Consider the following 8,408-nt stretch of genomic DNA (forward strand, 5'->3'; position numbering starts at 1 on the left):
TCACGGTTTTATATGATGGTTCATGTTAGCCGACCCCGAATCATTTCGGGACTAAGGCTTTGTTGTTGTTGTTGTAGATGCAAGTTCTGAGTAACTAAAGCAAACCTGTCCTTCAGCCCGATGAGTAAAGAAGCTTCAGCAAGTGCAACTAAAAGACTGCCTAACCAGATAAAACCATGGAGTTACAAAATATAATGCAAACCTCAGATCGTTTTTATTTCCACAATCCTCATTCCCGACAGTAACATATTCCAAATCAAACGGTTATGGGTGTCCCAATGCAGCTCGTAGGGAGCTCTATGTAGAGTTAGAGTCAGCTCTTGCAAATTCAATACCATCAAGGGCTTCCTGCAAAATACAATAACATGTTACAGATTTTTTCCCAAGTGAATGCAAAAAACTAATCTGATCCTACTTTTGCTTTGCATTGTAGAAGAAACATAGATATTTGGCCTAGGATCACACACGGAAAATAATGAACTTGCAGATGTACAATTAGTTAACTTTTGTTAATTACTGTGAAATTGGAATATTGTTCAATATCATTTAGACTAAACATTTATCTTGACAATTATACTCCAACTTTGATTCATATCACTTTTTAATTTTGAAACCCAAACTAGGTGAAAAATCGGAGACAAACACAAGCGTCAGAAATCAAAAAACAACATCAGCAATCTAAAATGTACCAAACTCATAAAGTGATTTCAAAATTAGCTCAAATAAGCACAAAAGACACTAAAACATCTTACACCCTCTTTTTCCTTTCTCTCCCTTCACACTTGTTTCACCCAATGTTAAATCTTTCTAAATCTGAGTTTTGTTTATTTAGTTTGCCCCTATCTGTTTTTGTTTGGACCTCTCAAGTAACTATGATTATTCAAAATGTTTGAGCTGCCTAAATATTTACCTTTGTTGATTGCCAAGTGTATCAACAAAGGGTAAATATTTGAAGGAGTAATATAAAAATTATTATCTTGTAAAACTAGGGATTCATCTTTTCTATCATAAACATATCTGCTTAACACTGCTCAAAGTTGTACTTTTCCACTTTTATATACACCAAGGTTGTAAACATCTCACAGAGCTTTCATTTCAATGTTCTGTAATCTTCGCATCTACTGTTCTTACACTAATATGAGCCTTTGAAAGGGATTTGGGAATAAATGCTTGAATTTGTAATGTTTTTTTTTTGTTTTATGTATTGATTCTTAACAGATAAGGGTACTCACAAATTAAATGGGACGGATATGAGATGCAAAAAGTAACCGTAATGCCTGTGTTTCAAACATCACTATCCGGGATGTCAAAATGAACGAGACATTAACTGGTGTCAGTATAAAGAAATGTCAGGCATCATTACCATTTTTAGAATTTTACTATTAATAAAATTCTTTTCTAGTAACATATATTGGAGATTCAAAAGTCACTCCAGTTGGCTGTTTGGGAAAAGGCGAATCAAGCAAGCTTGTAGTTTACTGAGCTTAGACCATCTCTGATGGTAGTGGCTTGGTTGTTATTTGTCTATGTGGAATAACAACCAACCATTACCGAGGTTGTTACTAAAATAAGTTTGTAACTTATTCTAATAACAAACAGTAAATACTCACCTAAAATCCAAATTTTAAGTGTTTGCATGTCACATAGGGTTAGATTTGGTGCGTGGCTTAGGCGCTCCAAATTTGGGGCGTTACACCCCTCTCTAACAATACAGATTTGCTGCTAAAAAGTGGCAAAATTATGTTTTAGTCCGCAGAAAATTACAAGTTCAGTCCTTATTTGTAGTTAATAATTTTTTTTTGACCCCACATAATTTTAAATAACAACTCTCTTCTAACGGTATGTTACTAAACCTTATTACTAAGGTCTTTAAATTTACAATAGTTGTTACCAACCAACCATTGTGGATGCTCTAAGTTGTAATACATATAGCTAAACATCATATTCTGAACTGAAATATACGTTATGAGTCTAACCTGACCTACTCGGCAAAATGGGTTCGAGTAAACTATATATGTAACAAGCTATGTATGATAAATATCTATGCTCCAACTTGAGTGAGAGTGTTATACCAACTTGGTGAGCAAGTTGGTCTCTTGACTTGGTCACCAAGCTTATGTGTATATTATAAATATCTATGCTACAATTCATTTCTATAGTTTACACGTCTCAAGTCCGTGACCCAGTTACGATTTTTCTACTGGTACACACAAAAACAGAACACCATGTTTCTGAAAAACACAATATTATTTCCAAATGATACAAGTATATGACTGATGTTATCTGTTATTTTCCATGTTCAAATGAGTCAACCGTATATAAAATTAAAGACGAATAGATTTCTAGATTTGTTTCAATTTAGAGAGCAATAAGAATGTGCATAAATTCAAATGAGTTGATTTTTATAAGAAACTTAATTAATCCATCAAAGACATATTTAAAAGAATGAAAGACATATTTATCATAGGAGCACCAGAAATTAAATCATAATAGAAATTATGGCACCATCTCCTCTGATATCACAATCTTCATTTTTATAAAATGTAGGTCATGAACTTTAGCTAAATTTTTTTGTTGAACGTATATTTTCCTTACTCTGGTTTAGGGAAACAAATATAATGCGGTTAGAACTTATTTGAGACCGATCCGACCAAACTCGTGAACAAATCAATCAATAAAGAGTTAAATTTGGCCCTTAAACCTGTAATGACACATAGATATTGGATTAACATAACAAAAAATGTGAACTTAATTAATCACAAAATTCATTTTGAGTCAAATTGATCATGCAAGACAAGTTATCCGTTAAAGTTAATTTGCACAGTTGCTGATAATATAAATAGATCCAACAGGTTACGTATAGAAATGAAATTTACATTTGGTTTTTGCTTTCAGCCGAGGATTCGAGTTCGTCGAGATGGAAAGCGTCTCCTTACAGCTCATCCGATTGCTGAACTGAAGATCAAAGAGTAAAGTGTCTCCTTACAGCTCATCCGATTGCTGAACTGAAGATCAAAGAGTGTTGGATATGCATAATTGTGATAATATGGGAACTGATTTACTGAGTTGTCCATTTTTCTTGGATTCATACCATAAAGATAGTCTCTGACAGAAACAAGACGAGAACTTCTACCTGATCCACGGTAACAAAAAACGAAATGCAATCAGTTATGAGATTGAGTTACAGGATTTCTAGTGACATTCTAATAATCTAACAAGTCCGTGTTTCTTGACATTCTAATAATCTAACAAGTCCGTGTTTCTTGACATTCTAATAATCTAACAAGTCCGTGTTTAAATTGAGGCTCATTAAGAGAGAAACTCGTGTTCCTTTGAGTTCCCTGCAATTATTATGGACAAGTGTAAGAGAATTCTTTCAAGCCACACAACTATGGAACACACACAAAAACAATATAACTTTTTAGTCAAAAGCTGAAAAACAAAAGCTGCTCAATTAGTCAAAAGTTCCATGTCTAAATGATTCATCAAACATGGTTATACATAAATTTACAAACACATTTAGGATCAAGGAATCAATTCATGATTTATGGGAAGATGCATACAGAAGGCTACCTAGACTAACTTATAGCTTGGATACTTACACAAATCCAAATAATCACACCTGTAAAACAGATTAAATGAAACCACTGCTAACACAATACTTAATAAAGCTCAAGAGATGTTTACGGGCTATCAAGGATTTCTTTGATTTTATACAACTATATGACATCAAAATAAGACACAAATTTATAAGAAACCAAATTAATCCATCAAAGAAACACCAACTCAAGAATTGAAATAAAACAATAAAAGACATATTCATCATAAGAGCATCAGAAAAACAATCAACACATACCACCAGAAATGTTCAAATAAGAGAAATGAATTGCACCTTTGATTCACTATAGGAGCAGCATAGAAACAAGCCTTTAGGATGGACTTACAAATTTTCCAGAACAACATCCTTCTTGCATGACAGATCCACTACCAAAGCTATTGTGGTGTTATCTGTAGAAAACCCTTGTTCACGCATTTCACGTATGAGCTCTATCCCCTTCGACAAATTCTTATGACGTAGAAATCCATGAATGATCACATTGTAAGAACAACTATCCGGCGAACATTCATTTTCTTCCATTTTCCTAAACACATTATATGCTTCATCTAATAGACCTTCTTTGCAAAGTCCACCAATTATTATAGTATATGTATGAACATTAGGTTGCAACCCTTCAACAGAAAGCATGGAAAATAATTTCTTTGCATCTTTCAACCTCCCAGCTTTGCACATCCCATCCATTAGAATACCATATACAAATATGTCACGCTTCAACTTGTTTTTCTTCATTTCATGTAGTAGGTCCAAGACAACATCAAAATTCTTAAGTTCACAGAAGCCGTGTAACAAAGTTGAGTATCCTATTACATCTGGAATATAACCACGAGTACACAAGTCTTTAAAAAACTTCATTGCTTTCTCAGGGTTTCTTGTATAGCATAAGCCCCGTATAAGAGCATTACAAGTATAGTTGTTAGGAGTTAAACCTCTGCAAAGCATTTCATCAAGAAGTTGTCCTGCCTCATCCATCATTCTCCATTTACAATACCAATGAATCAATATGTTATATGTTCGAATATTAGGATTACAACCCTTTCTGATCATCACATTAAAAACATTCCTAGCTCGATTCATTTGCCTATCCAGACAACATCCATCTATCAACGAGCTGTAAGTAATAACATTGGGCTCCATACCACTCCAACCACAGATCGAGCCTTATCCACCATTCCTTCCTTACCAAATTCATCAACCAAGATGCTGAAAGTAATTATACTAGGTGCTATATTAAGATCCAACATTTCATTGAACAACTTAGAAGCTTTACTCCACTGATCCGAATAGCATAAACACTGAATTACTGAATTGTAGGTAACAACATTAGGTAAAATTCCTTCACTTCTAATCTTTGAGAATAGGTGAATTGCTTCCTTAAGGAAGCCATACTTGCAAAGGCTATCAATGATAGAATTGTACGTGACCACATCAGGCTCACAACCCCTCTCAACCATTTTCTCAAGCAAACCAAATACCACATTGAATTTTCCCATTTTAGATAGACAATCAACAATCACATTGTATGTATGTGTATCAGGTTGATATCCTATTGAAACTACATTGTCAAAACAATTTATTGCTTCCACAAGATTGCCCTGTTTACATAACCCATTAATCAAAGTAGTAAAGGTTATGATGTTAGGCTCCAATCCAAGTTTAAACATTTTCCCCAAAACAGAGAACCCAAAATCGACTTGGTCTAAATGGCAGAAGCAATTAATCACAATAGAAGCAGTATAGACATTAGGTCTAATACCCACAGATTCCATCTTCTTAGAGAAAGAAAGGACAGTCTCGAAATGGTTCATTTTAACTAGTGCAGATAATAATTTGTTAAATTGAATAACAGAAGGAGGTGGATTCATAAGAAGCATGTGATTGAAGGAAGAAATGAGATGATGAAAGCTTTTTATTGGGTTTGCAGTTGCAGAGGTAGAATAAGGAGTATGAAGAAGAGAAAAAGGCATTACCTGATGAAGATGAAGATGAAGATGGGAGTGAGATGAAAACGCAGAGATAAGGCGTCTGCTTAGCATCGTGATCTAATTCTAAGGTTATGAAATGGAATTGAAACAAAGAGCAGGAAATCAGGGGAGAAGAGAACCTTCAATTAAAGTGTTGATACAAATTCAAGAAAGAGAGATTGGAATAAAGAGAGCAGGGAAATCAAATCAAATCAAATGAGGGATAAGAGAACATTTACTTAAACAGCTGATAATTGCTCTTCCCTCGAATTGCTCCAATGAGATCTATCTGTTCGCATCGTGGAAATTGAAAGTGAAAACGAGAGCAGGGAAATCAAATCAGATGAGGGATAAGAAAACCTTTAATCAAGATCTGAATGTATGGATTAAAGTGAATTTAAACAAACTCTATAAATAATTGCTCAATCCCTCGAGTTGCTCCAATGAAATCTCAACTTCTTCTCCTTCTATTGCGCTGAAATTCAAACCAAAAAGCCTACCTTTATAGACTGGTTAAATGCCCTGTTGATCACTGAATTTACATGGTTGTTTCAAAATGGTCACTTAATTTTGAGTTTTATCTCCATTAGTTCATTCTGTCGATTTCAGCGTTTAAAAGGCATCGAAATAATGACATATGTGATACATCAACATGAATCAATTCAGATTTCTGACCAAAATGAAACATGACAGCTACGTGTCAGTTATTTTTTTATGAAAAAAACTAAATTTTGTTTTTCTTTTTCACAAAAATAATTGATACCTGGGAGGATTTAGTGTTCCAAAGGAAGTGCTATTTGCCTCGACACCTTATAAAGATGTTACAACAAAAATGAGAGTTGTTATAAGGGAGTCCATTGATATTGGAAGCATGTTTGATGAAGTAGAAAAAGCAAACACGGTTGGGGGGACATAACCTTGTCGCGGCTTCTCTTGAAGTAGTTATGGTGGAAGAGAATAAGGTCAGGGTGAAAATGAAGCTAGGGACGATGATGATGTTGGTCCCGTGTGATTAGTTCTATGGGGGGGTTAGGAACTAATATAACTTTTTCGCTTAATTGTATGCTGACTTAGTTATTTTACGAGTTTGTCAACTCAGCTTTTGGTCAGCTTGGCCAGATATGCTATAAGACAGCTTTGGCCGGATATTGACTAAAGCTATCTTATTTGTAAGTTAGATATTGACACTCTTGGAGGTCAGCTTCTAACTTAGCACTTGAGATTACTCAGAGTCAACTTTACACAATTTTATATGCTGAGTAAACTTCACACCTAACACATGCACATATATATATTGAGAAAGAGTTTAGAGATTACTCAGTATCACGTATCCTGGTTCGGCCTCTCTACCTACGTCCAGTCCCTAGAGTCCTCCGGGCTTTTAGAATTCAATACTGAGCTCTTTAAAGGTAGAGCACAAACCAATTACAAGGCAGTTGAATATGTAAGAGTACCTTCCTCTATTCGTCTACTCAACTCCTACTAAGTGCTACAGCCCAGCACCTAGATTTCTCTACCACTGAATGTTTACAACCAAACACTCAGCACTACACTCTCAATTTTACAATTGATAAACACTTGTTCCTTTTCAAATAAGAAACACTTTAGAAGATTACAAGTAATCACTCTAGCATTTACACAAGGAATAGAAGATGGGTGTAAGATCTCTTTTTGTATCTAAGTGCTTTTGTATCTTTTCTCTCTTGTATTTTTCTTCTTGTAATTCGGCAATGATCCAAGAAGTTTGATTGACCTTAAATAGGAAAAATCTGTGATGGATCATTTTGAAATGATGTAGCCGTTGATGTTTAAACGGCTCTTTTAGGGGACAGATTCTGGTCAACTTCAGACTGTTCCGGCCATTCCCTTCCTCTGCATTTCTTCAGATGTCAGGCTTGTCTTCTTGCGTCTGTCTTGTCTTTTTGTGCCAGTTGTCCTTTACCAATAATCCATTGACCCATACATCTCGAAATGTGTCTTCTGCATAGGATTCAATCATTGGTGCAGAGGGGCGGTAATCATTGTCTTTTAGCAAACGACTTTTTCATGATGTCCTGAAGAATTACTCAGCTTCAACTGCGTAAATCATTGTTATCGGCAATTTCCAAGCTGAGTATATCTTTAGTCAGCTCAGCTTCGTGAGACAGTTGTTGTGGGTGTGTATGTCTTTGTCTTTTGATGCTAAGTTTGATTCCACTCAGATTGACACTTTAGGCTTCTATGCTGACCTCTTCCTGTCTTACTTTTTATATTTATCTTTATTTATATTTATACTCAACATTGAACAAACGGATTAGTACAATTAAAATAAAGCACTTAAATTTAATTGTCTCTTAATCATGGATGATTTTGTCAAATCAAAATCTTGTGGAAAGGTGTTTCAACAAACTCCCCCATTTTGATGTTGGCAAAATGCATAATTATGGAACTCAGTTTTGAAATTCCCCATGATTGATTTATTTTTCACATTTCTGAAATTTCTCCCCCGTAAGGGTTGCATCTGTTAATTTACCTCTTAAACCTTCCAGGATTTTAATTTTAAGACAGACTAAGGATGTGTGTACTGACTAGATTTAGTTCTAATTTATTTTGAGTCTAGGTCAGCTTTCAAAAATGCTTGAATACTCAGTTTGATTCACTCGTTATTATATATACTGAGTATCAGTTTGTTCAATTTGCTTATGTTAATGTGTATTGACAAGTATGGCATTTGAACAGAAAAACAGTTCATTTGATAGAATGAAACATGCACATAGATTTTTAACCAAGCATACACATACACAATACTTGTGCCCACAAAATAGATTGTTTTACAAAAACTTAAGTTT

At 34.6% G+C, this 8,408-nt stretch overlaps 1 pseudogene; it reads right to left on the reverse strand.

The window, feature by feature from the left end:
• Window positions 1-2,720: 2,720 nt before the first annotated feature.
• Window positions 2,721-6,039, reverse strand: LOC136205861 (pentatricopeptide repeat-containing protein At1g63330-like; annotated as a pseudogene).
• Between the last annotated feature and the right edge of the window lie 2,369 nt (window positions 6,040-8,408).

Source organism: Euphorbia lathyris, chromosome 9, assembly GCF_963576675.1.
Source record: "Euphorbia lathyris chromosome 9, ddEupLath1.1, whole genome shotgun sequence".
In the NCBI taxonomy this organism is placed as follows: Eukaryota; Viridiplantae; Streptophyta; class Magnoliopsida; order Malpighiales; family Euphorbiaceae; genus Euphorbia; species Euphorbia lathyris.